We start from the raw sequence: 15,535 nt of genomic DNA, 5'->3' as shown, positions 1-15,535 counted from the left end.
GCCACGGCATCCCCGGCGACTAGCTCACCATTCGAATTCGATCGTGAGTACATGGTTTACTAGCAAGAGCCAACAAAGCCACAGCCCACAGGTGAAAGACGACGCCGCGGCTGTTACTGTGATCTGTGGGAGCGCGGTCCGGATCGAGGATTCGAGGGGAGTCACGGGCGCCTAGTACATCACCCGACACACGCTGCGCGAGGAAATTCCTTTCATTCCTTGAGTGAATGGAGTGGCCACGTCGCAGCGAAAGGCCATCTTTTGCGATTCTTTGGGTTCCCGTGCTGGCGATCCCTCTCTTTCTATGCGTCTTCTTTCTGCGTTCATTCACGCGAAAGGCTGCTGCTGCTAGGTGCTCGGCAACAAGGGGACCCGAGTGGCCTTTTGGTTTGGCCTGCCCGCGGAGTTCGAGGATTGAATGGATCGATGGACGGGTGGGGCGCGCTCTTTTCTTCTCGGGAATCCAGCCCCAGGCCAGGGCTGTTGCTTCGCTATCTTTCCCTGTGGCCTCCTTCCCTTTGACTGGCCGCGTGCGCTTCCCTGGCCCTCCTCCGCCGTCAATTAAGCTCATTGGATCGAATCAAGCAGCGCACTTAAGCTAAAAGTGGCCGATCGGTTCTCACTTGTCAGTCGACGACGGCTCTGTGTATGCGCTGTACGGCGTCATTCCTTTTCTTTGCTTCTCCACACGGTTTGCCGCACTATTCATATAACCTAGTGATTGGACTTCTAAAACCCATTTCAAGAGGTTGCAGAGCAGCCTTCGATGCACTAGGATAGACCAACGGAGTACACAGGATTAGCATCGTACGTAAATCGTAACTTCAAGTGTCGTATGTGTAGTCTTTTCGTTTCAAGAGCTCTCAGGCTTAAGGCCCATGATATGTTGTATCAGTAATGCATCGGTGGCCTTCGTGCACCTTATATCCTCAAAGAAGAATAGAATTGAACAATTCTTGCTCCGTGACGCGATTGACAGAAAACCGATGCACTGGTTTGCCGGCATGGGGTTCGTGGCATACACTGTTTTAACCTTGCCCTGCTCTGCTCGCTAAGCAAGCTTGGCGACTAATTGATAATCCAGATTCCTTTTGTGTCTCTATTCTGTGGGCCAGGTATTACCCGGATGGTGATTTGCTCAATACTAACCTGAAGAAGGGTGCCTCCTTTACTTGGCAGAGCATCTTGGCAGGTGTTAATGTCTTCAAATTGGGACATATTTGGCGTGTGGGCGACGGTGAAAATATCAAAATTTGGAAGGACCCCTGGATCCCAAATAGTGTCTCCAGGAAAGTAATATCACGTCGTGGAGACCACCTCCTTTCCAAAGTTGGTGACCTCATTAACACTGCAACTGGAAGCTGGGACGATCAGCTCATAACACACACCTTTTGCCCTGTTGATGTTGATCGCATCCTAGCGATCCCTCTCCCGACTGTCGAGATGAAGGATTTTGTCGCATGGAGTCTCACCAAGACTAATATTTTCTCTGTCAGAACAGCGTACCATGCTGCTTGCAATGACCAATTTCGTCGGCGCTCGCATGCCCAGACTAAGGGTCACTCTGGTCATGTGCACCCGATAAGGGAATCAATCTGGAGTTTAAAGGTTCAAAACTTTGTTTGGAAATCTCTCCATGGAGCTACCCCTTGTCGTGCGGTTCTTGTTGATCGCCATATTAAGGTCAGTACGCAGTGTCCTTTATGTGCAGTGGGTAAGGAAGATTTAAAACACCTACTCTTCGAACGGAATTCTGCTCGGGTGATATGGGAGAAGCTGGATATGGCGCCATATATTTCAGATGCATGTGCTACTGACCGTGCTGGCTCAACTTTTTTGGAATTTCTCCTCTGCTCTCCTCAGCGTCAGCATCATCAAGTTCAGAATTTTGCGGAGCTTGTTGCTGTCGCTTCTTAGTCCATCTGGTGGCCGCACCGGAAAATCACCAGGGAAGAACCTGTTCAATGCCCTGAAAGAGTTGTCTTCTCGATCCTGGCTATGGTGCAAACCTTCACTGTTGCACGTGCTAAGAGTAAGAAGGCTTCCGCTAAGAAGATTGTCTGGTCCAAACCTCTGTCAGGCTGCGTCAAAATTAATGTGGATGCGGGGTTCGACCAGGATGACTCAAGAGGAACGGCGGCTGCTGTTATTTGTGATGGAAGGGGAATTTTTATTGCTGCGATGAATGAGCGTATCCCTTTTGTTCGGGATGTTCTTTGTGCTGAAGCTTATGCCCTTCGTCATGGGATGCAGCTCGCAACTGCCGTTGGGTGCAACAGAGTGATCATTGAACCTGATAATTCCCAATTGATTGAGATCATGAATAATGATGAAAGGAGCTATCATGCTGCTACTGCGATCACAGAGGATTGCCACTACACAAAGAACCGAGCCCAACCCAATGCCACAAAGAGGAAGTTAACAACTCTAAGTGAGGTACTTAGCTCACTGTTCTCTGTCTGAGTGTAAATCCCTCGCACTTGAAATCCCGTGTGAGGAATACTGCAAGGACACGGTGGAAAGAGCACCCCTGGTGTTACACCAGGGCATGCACTCACCACCGTATCTTTGGAACATCCCTCATCTTCACTGCAAGGGAGGGCCTTGATGACGCCCCTTGCTCACTTGTGGTATGCTGCTTCAGGTAAGGGAGAGCATTGGTGGCACACCAGCAATCTCCGCCTGAAGACCGAGGCCGTCAAGCAGAATATTACTGATGTGTCGCCGAGACACCCCTTGTCTTCACCGTTCTGGTTGTGAGCGCGCGCACCCTGGTCTTTATATGGCCGTAGCGACACACCCCGCCGCAGCGCTCGCCAATTAGCAAGGCACACGCGAGGGCGTGCGTGGAAGCGGTCGCCACACGCATACCACTTAGTTGCAAGGCGACACCGCCCGTGAGTCCCACGGGGTGGCGCCTGCACTTCCCTCTTTATCCTGCATGTCAGATGCTCACGGCGACCAAGGTGCACAATATAAATTTTCAAAATGCATGAAAAACTAACACCTTATAAAGAAACAAACACAACATACAATGCAAAACCTCCTGCCTTCCAGCCCCCAAGTACAGAAGAGTCGATCTCAGACTTGGGTGCGAGCACTCCTTACTTTTAGAAGTCGCTTTGCAAGCGCGGTACACGTTGCGGGGTAGCCTGGCAACGGTACGACCTCGTTCCGGGAGTCCTGGCAACGAGCTTGGTTTTCGGGGTTCCGGCAGCCCCCTGCTCATATAGCCAAGGATGAGGAGACAATTCCGTGCACCTAGAGCAGGAGACAGAAGCAAACACTTGAACGGTAGGACAACAACAGAATGCAGAAACACTTATCTTTATTCACATTTCGCGAGCGGATTACAATCGGGTCTCGCCCGACTACACTAGCTTACAGAGGCACGCTGCAGCATCGTCACCTGTGGGCAAGGCACCACCATTTCACGGGTAGAACCTGCGTAGGTGCTCAATATTCCAACTAATTTGCACCGGCATGCCTTCTTCAATTTCCAGCCGGACTGCCTCCGGTATGGTCACTTGCACTACCGAAGGGCCTTCCCAGTTTGGAGTCAACTTGTTCCCGGCCTTCGTTCCTTGTATCCGGCGCAGGACGAGGTCTCCAACCTCAAGCCCCCGGGGACGGACCCTCCGGTCGTCGTAACGACGGAGCCCCTGCTGGTAGCTAGCAGCTCGCGCAGTAGCCCGGCATCAAATTTCTTCAGTGAAGTTAAGGTCATCAATCCTCTACGCGTGTTGGGTGTCATCGCCGCACGCGCGTACCCGAGGTGACCCATGTTTGACCTCGAGGGGCAGCATCGCTTCTTCCCCGTAGAGAAGGGCGAATGGAGTTTCACCCGTCGCCCGACTTGGGGTGGTCCTAATCGACCACAACATTGGCTGGAGTTTCTCAACCCAGTTCTTCCCGTGGCCTTTCAGCTTGTCAAAGATTTTCGTCTTGAGCCCCCGCAACAGTTCTGCGTTGGTGCGCTCTGCTTGTCCCTTGCTCCTTAGGTGAGCAACAAAGGTAAAGTGAATCTTGGTGCCCATGTCCTCGCAGTAAGCTTGGAACACCGCACTAGTAAATTGAGTGCCGTTGTCGGTGATGATGCCGTTAGGCACACCAAACCGGCACACAATGCCCTTGAAGAACTTGACGGCCGCCTGTGCGGTCACCTTGCGCACAGGCTCCACCTCAACCCATTTTGAGAACTTGTCGACGGCGACGAGGAGGTACTCGAAGCCGCCAACTGCTCGCGGCATCTTGCCGACGATATCCAGGCCCCAGACCGCGAATGGCCAAGAGAATGGGATGACCTGCAGGGCCTGAGCCAACTGGTTGCTCTTCTTTGCGTGAAATTGACAGGCTTCACGTGTCTTGACCAGTTGTTCGGCATCGGCTAGTGCTGTCGGCTAGTAGAAGCCATGCCGAAACGCTTTGCCGGCTAGCGCCTTGGTGGCCACATGGTGTGAACATGTGCCTCGATGGATATCCTCCAGTAACGCGCACCCCTCCTCTTGGGGCACGCAGAGGAGCATAACTCCGTTTGCACACCTCCGGTAGAGATCCCCGTCCACCAGTGCGTACATCTTCGCTTGCCGGACCACTCGCTCCGCGGCAACGTCTCTCTCTGGAAGGGCTCCATCCTTGAGGGAGCGGATGATATCCGTGGCCCAAGGTGGGGGTGACGAAGGGGTGATTTCGACAATGTCCATATTGATGGACTTGTATCTAGGAAAGATTTCGAGTGTGTGTGTTGGCGAACTCGTCGGCTAACAAGGACACAGGGAACACGATTTACCCAGGTTCAGGGCCCTCGACGAGGTAATACCCCTACGTCCTGCCTGTCTGATCTGTATTGAAGAGTCGATTAGAATGGGGTGCTGTAGAGGCTAGATGCACAGATTCGATCTAGCGAGTGCGTCTAGGAGACTTCTATCTAAGTTGGGTGTCCCCTTGTGTCGTACCAGTGGCCCGAGGGTTCCCATTAATACGGGACGCGTGGGTCGCGACTGATGAAACCCCACCAGGTTGGCCTCCCGGGAAGGATAGACCCAGGATGCTCGCCCCAAAGAGACAGTCATTGGCAAAGACAAAGCTGAGAATCGGAACAGGAGAAGCGCTCGCTTCAGCGGGTACCCGGGAACTCTGGTCCCGGGAAGTGGAAGGCATGCTGCCCCGACAATGAGCTGAGCGCACTTGCTAGGAAGGGGCTCCCAGCAATCGACGCTTGGGCATGCAAATGGGGCCCGCAGAACAGTGAAGACATGATGAGACAGCGGACGCAGTGCATTTAATGCACCGACATCAGCAGGGCTAGTTTTTCTCAGCAAGGCTAGAGCGGCTACCATATAATTCATTTTATTTACCATGTACAGTGGCTTGGGTGCTGCATGACGCCCAGCGTGGATCAACAGTAAGAAAACTTGTGTGGCGATGACACGCGTGCTGTTAACATGTCGCGCTGCATGGCTTGGCACCTGTGGTATCCCCTTAGCTATAAAAGGAGGACCAATGCCACCGGTCAAAGGGTTCCAACCCTAGTCAGTAGCAAGCAACATTGTGTTCACCCGTAGCAGAGTTCCTTGGAGGCACAAGTAGCCAACCCGAAAACCCCCAGGCAATCTGTAAAGCATACTCATTCGTGAATACAACTAAGAGTAGGACGTAAGGTGTTACACCTCCGGGTGGCCCGAACCTGGGTAAATCTAACTGTCCACACTTCGTGTCTTTCGTCATGCCGGCGATCGCCAGAGTGATCTCCTCGCCCTCCACCGAACAACAAGGGGTGTCCAACATCCCCGATGCCAGAGACCCGTGCTACGACATCTGGCGCACCAGGAAGGGGGGCGTGTAGAGAACTTCGGGTGACCGCCGATGTCATCGGCTTCGTCACCGACAACACCGTCTTCATCCGCTCGCCATGCCGCCCAAGAAGGCAGACGAGCCCCGAGTCGACTTGCGTGACATGCTCTCCATGCGCACTCGATCCCACGACGCCGCGCATGCGTCGCAAGGTCACGGGGACCAGGGGTCTCCCCAGTGTCAGCACCCTCAGTAGCAACAGCAACCGCTGCTGCCACCGCCACCTCCTCGAGCATCGACGGACAACTGCCCGAGGGGACCTGCGGCGCCTAGCGCCGGACACAGCCACACGGGCCACCTCAATGTCGCACATGCCAGCCAGCGAGTTCACTCGCGGGCTGAGGACACACATTAACAGCCGCGTCACGACCACAATGCGTCGCGTACGATGCCAGTGGGATCTCGGCCCTCTCAACCGAGGGCACCGGGTGAACGGGTGGATGGCAGCAGGTCTGAGAACCAGCAGCCTCCCGCCCAGACCCCGGCGGAAGTTATCATCGCCGCACTTGTCATGGTGCGCTACAGCCACCGCAGGGCACGCCGGCGCACAACGTGTGGAGGACGGAGCTGGACGCGCTCCTCACGCTTGCCGCCCACCAACCGCAAGGGGAGGGTGGCCCGGCCGGTTCAGGCTGAGGACAGAACCAGGGATGCGGGGACGCTCCCCGCGCCTCGGGACAAGGAGAGCATCCTCAACCCGCAGGAGGACAAGATGGCGAGGATCCTGAGTATTATCTCGGACTCGTCATCGACCATCACGCTAGGTGACGTGTGACGCGTCCTGAACGTCCGCCAGTAGGAAGATCTTCGCCCGCACTTGCAGCGCCGGCGACGGTGTGAAAGAGAGCGCCAGCGTCCCGAGGAGCAGGAAGATCCTCCCTTGGGTGCCGTTGACGGCTGCGCCGCGTTCACCCGCGAGCTGTGCCGGGTGACATGGCCCCGCAAGTTCCGAGCGCCAACGCTCGGGGCATACGATGGGACCGTGAATCCCAAGGATTTCCTCCTGACCTACATGTTGGGCATTGTCGCACCAGTGGCTCCCAGGGTACCACCGTGGCGCGACGCGTGGGCCCCGTCTCCGAGTTTCTGGGAGGATTCCGTCCCGAGCAGCAGCCACGAGCTGCCCGGCAAGCTACCAGCCCGGAAGGGCTAATGGGGCTTCGGGGAATATCCCCACCTGGACACCTCCCGGGAAGCCGCTTCCCGGGAGGGGGGTTCCCGGGTGTGTTGGCCTGGGCGCTTCCCGGGGTGCTACTTGCCGGGAGGGGGAGTTCTCGGGCGCAGGCGTCCGCGACAAGGGTGGGGCCCGGCGGACAGAGTAACAGCGCCACGCGGGCGTGTGGCGGGCGCCGGATGCGCAGTCTCGCCAGGGCGAGGAGTGAGGCGCACGGCGCATTAAATGAGCCGACAGGAGGGGCGTTACCCGTCCAAATCAGGTGAACAGTGGCTGTCCAATCCTACCCTTAGGCTTTTAGACCCCTAGCAGTGGAGGTGGCGTCCATGCATGCCACCAGCTCACCGAGGGGGAGTTGTATGCCTCCCTGTTCGACACTTGTAATGCATGTGCCGCGACACCTGTGGTATCCCCTTGAGTATAAAAGGAGGACCCCCGCCGGCGGTCAAAGGGTTCGGTTCTGTTCGGTGAGGTTTCCGACTAGTCCTAGTCCAGAAAGAGCAAGTAGCACTTAGCAAGAAAGGAGAGAGCGCTCGGGGACCCTCCCCCGGCAACGTGTAAACACTTGACATATTGTCAAAACCAATTCAGACAGGCAGGACGTAGGGTTTTACACCTCCGGGTGGCCCGAACCTGGGTAAAAACGTGCGTGCATGCGTTCTTGCCTTGTGCATACCGTGGGTATATCACTTCGCGGGTTACGTAGGCCCTTCGGCCGCGCCGGCGATCGCCGGAGCGATCCCGAACGCCCCTGCCGAACCTAAAAGGGGGCGTGAGCGTGACCGCACGTCCCCGGTGTCGAAACCCCGTTCGACGACATCTGGCGCGCCAGGTAGGTGGCACGAGAGGAGAGCTCGTCAGTGACCGCGGCAGCAGTGGTTGCATCGACGTCGGCTTCGTCTTCTTCGCCGACGGGACCGGCCACCATGCCCCTCAAGCGGGTTGGTGACCCTCGGATAGACTTGCGTGAGGCCCCAGCGGCACACACGCGGTCGCATGACGTGCGACCCGCATCGGGGGCTCAGGAGGATCCAAAGCCCTCGCGAGTGCAGCCATCACAGCTGCCTCCCCCGCCTCCGCGGCCGTCTGCGGACAATCGGCCGAGAGGACCGGCGGCCCCCTGTGCCGGGGCCAGCCGCGCGAGCGGGCATGGTGCCGCCCGCGCCGACCAACGAGTCGAGTCGCGGGCCGAGGATGCGCAGCGACAGTGGCACCACGAGCATACCGCGTCGCGGGCGACGCCTGTGGGCTCACACCCTGCGCACCCGTAGGCGTCCGGGGCCAGAGTGGACAACAACCGCTCGGGAAATCGGCTGCCTCCAGCACGAACCCCGGCAGAAGCCATCATCGCCGCGCGCGTCATGGTGTGGTATGAACTGCAGCAAGGCACGCCAGCGCAAGAGATGAGGGGCGAGGAATTGGACACGCTCCTCGCTCTGGCCGCCCAGCAGCCGCAAGGCGAGGGCGTCCCGGTATGCTCCGGCCACGGACAGAACCCGGAGCGCGAAGACGCGCCCCGCGCCTCGCGAAAGGGGGTGAACCCTCCTTCGCAGGGGGGCCAAGGAAACGGGGGCTCGGAGGGGTCCTCGGACTCGTCACCCACCGTCACACGGGGTGACGCGTGCGGCATTTTGAATGCCTGCCAGCAAGAGGATCTATGCCAGAGGTGGAGCGCTAATGCCCGCAGGAGCAGGAAGACGCTCCCATGGGCCTCGAGGACGGCTGCACCGTTTTCACGCGCGAGCTGCGGCGGGTGACATGGCCCCGTAAGTTCCGAGCGCCAGCGCTCGATACGTACGACGGGACCGTGAATCCCAAGGATTTCCTCCTGACCTACACGTTGGGGATGCACGCCATCGGCGCCGACGACAAGGTCAGAGCCAACTTGTTCCCAATGGTCCTGAAGGGATCAGCGAGAACCTAGCTGCTCAACCTGCCCGCCGGGTCCATCGCCACTTGGGCAGACCTGCGCGAGCAGTTTGTGAGCGTGTTCCAGGGCAGCTACAAGCTCCCGGGTACCATGACGGAACTGCACACCATCGTGCAGAAGCCGGGAGAGACGTTGCTGAGTTTCGTCAACCGTTTCTCTAATCTCTCCTATTCCATCCCGGAGGCGGAGGCGGCTGCCATCGTCAACACCTTCGCCATCAACGTTCGCGATCCCAAGATGCGCGAGAAGCTGAGCACGCATCAGATCAGGACGACGCAGGATCTATACGCCCTGGCGCACAAGTGCGCCATGGCCGAGGAGGGGCGCCTAGCGCCCGAGCTGGCGGCCAAGGCTGCCGCCAGCCCCTCCACTCGGCGAGGGTTTGCAGAAGAAGGGTTCCCGCAAGCGCAGTGCGAAGCAGGTTCTTGCTGCGGACTCGGGGGCTCCTGCCCCGAGGCCTGCGAAGAAGGCCTCGCCGAGTGGCGGGGCTGGCGGCAAGCAGGGTGACGCGCCCTGCTGCAACATCCACAACAACTCCACCCACGACGCGCAGGACTGCCGCATCCTGCAGGGGATCATGCAGCGACGCGAGCAGCGCCATGAGGAGCGCCGCGCAGCTGGCGCCTACTTCAACTGTGGCGACATTGGGCATCTCTCTCGAGATTGCCCGAACAACCCCAGAGCGGGGCCGAGGCCTGCCGGCGGTGGTGCCGGCAGGGACGAACCCCAAGGTGGGCGCGGCCAGCCCCGCGCGGGATGGGAACGCCCTCCCCGGGAACGCGACAGGGCTCGCGCTGAGGAGCAGCACGAGTCCGATTGCACTGGCGGTGATGAATCGGGCTTCCAGGAGCCTCGCGGCGTCGCCTGCATCCATGGGGGAGCCTATGCTCTCCCATCCCACGCCGCGGTGAAGCGCCTCACCCACGACGTGTGCGCGCTGCTGCCTGACGCGGAGTCGCAACAGCCGCTGAGGTGGTCGCATGTGCTGATCACCTTCGGCGCTGACAATCACCCAGCGCGGCAGCTGGGTTCAGGGGTAATACCCTTCGTCGTCTCACTGATCATTAGCAATATGACGGTGACCAAGATACTGGTGGACAACAGAGTGGGGCTTAACCTCCTGTCCGCCAGGTTGGTGGAGAAACTCCAATTGCCGGTGGAGCAGCTGAAGCCCACCGACCCGTTCTGAGGGGTGAACCCCGGGATCGTGCGCCCACTGGGGCGCATCACGCTGCCGGCCACCTTCGGGTCCTGGGAAGCGTTCAGGATCGAACACGTAGTGTTCGACGGAGCGCACACCCCGTTGCCCTACAACGGGATCCTTGGTAGGCCAACGCTAATCAAGTTCATAGCGGCTACGCATTGCGCTTATGGCGTGATGAAGATGCCGTCCGTGTATGGAGTTCTCTCCATCAGGTGCGACCTCAAGGACGTGGCCTGGTGCGTTGGTGAGGTCGTTAGGGCCGCCGCCGCAGCTGACACCGGCGACGAAGATGCTGCCGGAGACGACAGCTTGTCGGGCGATACTCCGGCAACGAAGAAGGCCCGCGCTACCCCGCAAGAGCTTTCTGGGGGAAGCGCAGGCTTGAGCTCACGCCTCGGCAAGGGGCAGAAGCTCCGGGAGGAGGCCGCCAAGGTAAAGAAGCTGCCCCTCCAAGCCGGCAACAAGGGACGCACTGTCAGCGTCGGTGCGAACCTTGCTACCGAATAGGAAAGCGCCCTCATCACTTTCCTCCGGGATAACGCGGACGTGTTCGCCTGGGAACTGTTGGATCTTCCCGGAGTCCACGGGGAGGTGATTGAGCATCGGCTCGCGGTGCGCCCGGACGCGCACCCCGTCAAGCAGAAGATTCGGCAGCAAGCACAAGAGCGTAAAGAGTTCATCAAGCAGGAGGTGGACAAGCTCAAAGCTGCTGGGGCTATCAGGGAAGTTCTGTACCCCACTTGGTTGGCTAACCCTCTAGTAGTACCTAAAGCAGGGAATAAGATTCGCATGTGTGTAGATTTTACTGATCTTAATCGCGCATGCCCCAAGGATCCCATCCCTGTACCCCGTATCGATCAAATAGTTGCTTGTACCGCTGGTTGTGACTTGCCGAGTTTTCTAAATGCTTTTTCCGGCTACCATCAAATTAAGATGGCGGTCGAAGACGAGGAAAAAACAGCGTTCATCACCCCGATTGGTTGCTATTGTTATACAAGCATGCCGTTTGGGTTGAAGAACGCGGGCTCCACATTTCAGCACGCGCTGCGCGAATGTTTGGGGCCCCAGCTAGGCCGTAATGCGGAGGCCTACATGGATGACATCGTCACCAAATCGAAGCGCGGGGACTCGCTAATTGATGACCTGTGGGAGACATTCGATAACCTCCGCAGGATCAAGCTCAAGCTGAACTCCGAGAAGTGCACCTTCGGTGTGAACTCCGGTCAGCTTCTGGGTTTCTTGGTTTCGCACAGGAGGATACAAGCCAATCCGAGCAAGAAAGAAGCCATCGAGAAGATGGAGGCTCCTCACAAGGTGAAAGATGTCCAGCGCCTCAATGGCTGCATTGCCGCGTTGGGGCGCTTCATCTCAAGGCTGAGCGAACGCGCCCCGCCTTTCTTCAAGGTGATGAAGAAGAAGGGTCCGGTTGACTGGACTCCCGAGGCCGAGGCGGCGCTCCGGGAACTCAAGCATGTGGTCAGCTCAGTGCTGGTTGCAAAGAGGGAGGAAGATGTCCCAAGGACTGAGGCTGCGGGGCAGGGGGCTGAGCGGCCCCCGGCAACCGCCTCGGACCTGAGGACCACCCCCGAGCCAGCAGCTTCAGCACCGCGTAAGCGATTAGTGCAGCACCCGGTGTACTTCGTCAACACGGTGCTGCGCGACGCACGAGCAAGGTACCCGCAAGTACAGAAGCTCCTCTTGGGGATTCTCCTTGCGTCCCGCAAGCTGCGCCACTACTTTCAGGCGCACCGCGTCATGCTGGTGTCAGGGTTCTGCCTTGAGCGAGCCCTCACCAACCGTGAAGCCACCGGGAGGGTGGCCGAATGGAGGATGGAGCTGTCGGAGTTCGACCTCCACTTCACCAACTCTAAGAGCATCAAGAGCACGGTCTTGGCGGGCTTCATCATGGAATGGACGTCAACAAGCGTGGAAGAGAGTGAGCCGGAGACCAGCCTGCCTGGCAAGCTAGATGAGGACCGCTGGGTCCTCTACTTCGACGGCGCGGTCAGTCTCCAAGGAGCTGGCGCCGGGGTCGTCATTGAGTCACCGACAGAGGACCAGTTGAGGTTCGTTGTCCAGCTCGATTTCCCGAACTCCACCAACAACATGGCGGAGTACGAGGGCTTGCTCGCCGGGTTGCGAGTGGCGATCGCCCTTGACATCAAGCGCCTAGTTGTTCGCCGGGACTCCCAGCTCGTGATCAACTAGGTGAACAAGGACTACGACTGCGCGCAGATGGCACCGTACGTGGAGGAAGTCTGCAAGCTAGAACATAAGTTCAGAGGTTTGCGCTTCGAGCACGTCAAGCGGAAGGATAACTTCGTTGCTGACGAGCTGGCCAAGATGGCAGCAGAGCGTCAGAAGCCTCCGGCGGGGGTGTTCTGCCAGAAGCAGGCGGCTCCTTTAGTCGCCCCCGAACCGGCTGTCGGGGACGCCCCTCCGGCAACCGAAGGAACCCCCGCGACAACAGGGGTCCATGCCGCTGATATTGCGGCATGCGTTAGTAGGGAGATCCCTCCCTGGGCGGTGGAGATCTCCCGCTACTTGAAAGGGTAGGCTCTCCCGGAAGATGACGTTGCCGCGGAACGAGTAGCAGGGCAAGCCAAAATGTACAATGTGGTGGATGGAAACCTCTACCGCAGGCGTGCAAACAGGGTCAAGCTCATCTGCGTGCCGCAAGACGAAGGGCGCACGCTATTGGAGGAAATACACTGGGGCACGTGTTCACACCATGTTGCCTCCCGGGCTTTAGCCGGCAAGGCGTTTCGGCACGGTTTCTACTGGCCCACGGCACTCGCCGACACGGAGTGGCTGGTGAAGACGTGCGAAGCGTGCCACTTCCACTCAAAGAAGAGCAACCAACCGGCGCAGGCCCTGCACGTCATCCCTTCCTCGTGGCCGTTCACGGTCTGGGGGCTCGACATCGTCGGCAAGCTACGGAGAGCGATTGGTGGTTATGATAACTTGTTCATGGCCGTTGACAAGTTCTCCAAGTGGGTAGAAGTGGAACTAGTGCGGAAGGTGACCGCCCAGGCGGCCATCAAGTTCTTCAAAGGCATTGTGTGCCGGTTTGGTGTGCCAAACAGCATCATCACTGACAACGGCACGCAGTTCACGAGTGCAGTGTTCAAGGCCTATTGTGAGGGTATGGGCACTAAGTTGCACTTCGCGTCCGTTGCTCATCCGAGGAGTAACGGACAGGCGAAGCGAGCCAACGCAGAAGTGCTGCGGGGGCTCAAGACGAGAACCTTTGACAAGCTCAAGGGCCACGGGAAACGCTGGGTTGAAGAACTCTAGCCCGTGCTGTGGTCAATTAGGACCACACCTAGTTGGGCAACGGGCGAAACTCCTTTCGCCCTTGTCTACGGGGCAGAAGCAGTGCTGCCCCTCGAGCTCAAGCATGGATGTCCCCGAGTACGCGCGTACGGCAACACCAGCCAACACGAGCAAAGGGTCGACGATCTAAACTTCATCGAAGAGCTTCGATGCCGGGCTGCTGTGCGAGCCACGCGCTACCAGTAGGGACTCCGTCGTTATCACGACAGACGAGTCCATCCCCGGGAGCTCAAGAACGGAGACCTTGTCCTGCGCCGGATACAAGGAACGAAGGCCGGGAACAAGTTGACTCCGAAATGGGAGGGCCCCTTCCGGGTAGTGCAGGTGACCAGACCGGGGGCTGTCCGGCTGGAAACCAAAGACGGCTTGCCGGTGCCAAATAGTTGGAATATTGAGCACTTGCGCAAGTTCTACCCGTGAAGCGGCAGAGCCCGACCCTCAGGTGATGCCGCCGATGCATACCTCTCAAACTAGTGTAGCCGGGCAGACCCGGTGTGTAAACCACTAGTTATTGTGAATAAAGATAAGTGTTTCTCTCCAGAACTTTAAAGTTGGCTTGCTTATTTGTGCGTCCCCCCCCCCCCCTCTTCATTTGTCTCCTGCTTTTGGTGCACGGAAGTGTCTTCCCAAACTTGGTTGTGAGTAGGGGGCTGCTGGAGCCTCGAAAGCAAAAACCCCGTTGCCGGATCACTCCGCCACGGGGCATGTAGTCGCCGGGTTAACCACGACGTGCATCATGGGACATGCAGTTGCCGGGTCCCCCGCAACGTGCATCACGGGACACGCAGTTGCTGGGCTCCCCGCAACGTGCACCCCGGCTGGGAAATAGTATGCTCACATCCAAGTTCGGCGTCAACCCTTCCGTGCCTGGGGGCGGGGAGGCAGGAGATTACTCATGTTGCTTTATGTATTTTCGTGAATTTCGAAAAAAAATTGCAGCACCTCGGGCCTAGTAAGAATCTAATTTGCAGGAAAAGATGGAATCTTACGCACTGTAATACCTGTGGCCTGCCCACGGGTCGCGGCATGTAGCAGTGCCTCGTGGTGCGGGACGACCGCAACACAAGGGACTCACTGCACTCCGAGGCTCCTGACTCGGGAGGGCGCCGCCACGTGTGCCACAGCAACTTGGCATGCAGGGTGGCGAAGACTGTGCCATGTTTCAAGGGAGGGATGCCACGGGTGCTGCGCTGATCCGTCGCGCGCGGTGGCAAACCCCTCCTCCGCGCCTATAAAAGGCGCGCCCCAGCCATGGAACGGCTCAGAGTGAAGCCGGGAAAGGGGATGTTAAGGCGGGCGGTGCCATGGAGGCGCGATGGTGGTGCATTCCATCAGCGCCTAGCACTGACGGGTGCACTGTCATCGCGCCCTTGCCACATCGCCCCATCGAGCCCGCTCCGAGGGGCGCCGCAGAGACACGGTGGTGGTGCATGCCGTCCGTGCTCCGCGCCAATGGGTGCACTGCCGCCGTGCCCTCGCCGCGCCTCGTCAAGCGAGCAGCTCCTGGGCGAGGGCTGCTGCGGAGGCACTGTGGTGGTTCATTCCATCCGCGCCCGGCGCCGACGGGTGCACTACCGCAGTGCCCTGCCACATCCCTCCAGAGGACACCTCCGCAAGGAGCAGGGGCTGCCGCGGAGGCACTGTGGTGGTGCATGCCGCGCCGACGGGTGCACCATCATAGTGTCTCTGCCGCATTCCCCTAAGAGAGCCCCACTATAGGCACGGGTCGTTGCGAGGACGCTGTGATGGCGCCGGTGCCAGCGTTCGCCGTCCGTTCCGACCCATCACCGCGTCCCTGCCGCAGCCCTCGAGCAGTCTCGCTCCCAGGCAGCGAGGACTGCTGCGGGAACATCGTGGCATCCTTGCCGCCCGCTTTCGGCAGTGGTGGCGAGGAAGCCACGATGTCCCTGCTGCGGCCCTTAGACGGGTTTGCTCCAAGCAGCAAGGGCTGCTGTGGGGACGCCGTGACGTCCTCGTCACCCGCAGTCAGCGGCGGTGCCGAGGAAGTCACGGCGTCCCTGCCGCACCCCCCGGAGAA

The sequence above is a fragment of the Brachypodium distachyon genome, chromosome 3 (assembly GCF_000005505.3).
Source record: "Brachypodium distachyon strain Bd21 chromosome 3, Brachypodium_distachyon_v3.0, whole genome shotgun sequence".
Classification (NCBI taxonomy): Eukaryota; Viridiplantae; Streptophyta; class Magnoliopsida; order Poales; family Poaceae; genus Brachypodium; species Brachypodium distachyon.
This window is presented reverse-complemented; position numbering follows the sequence as displayed.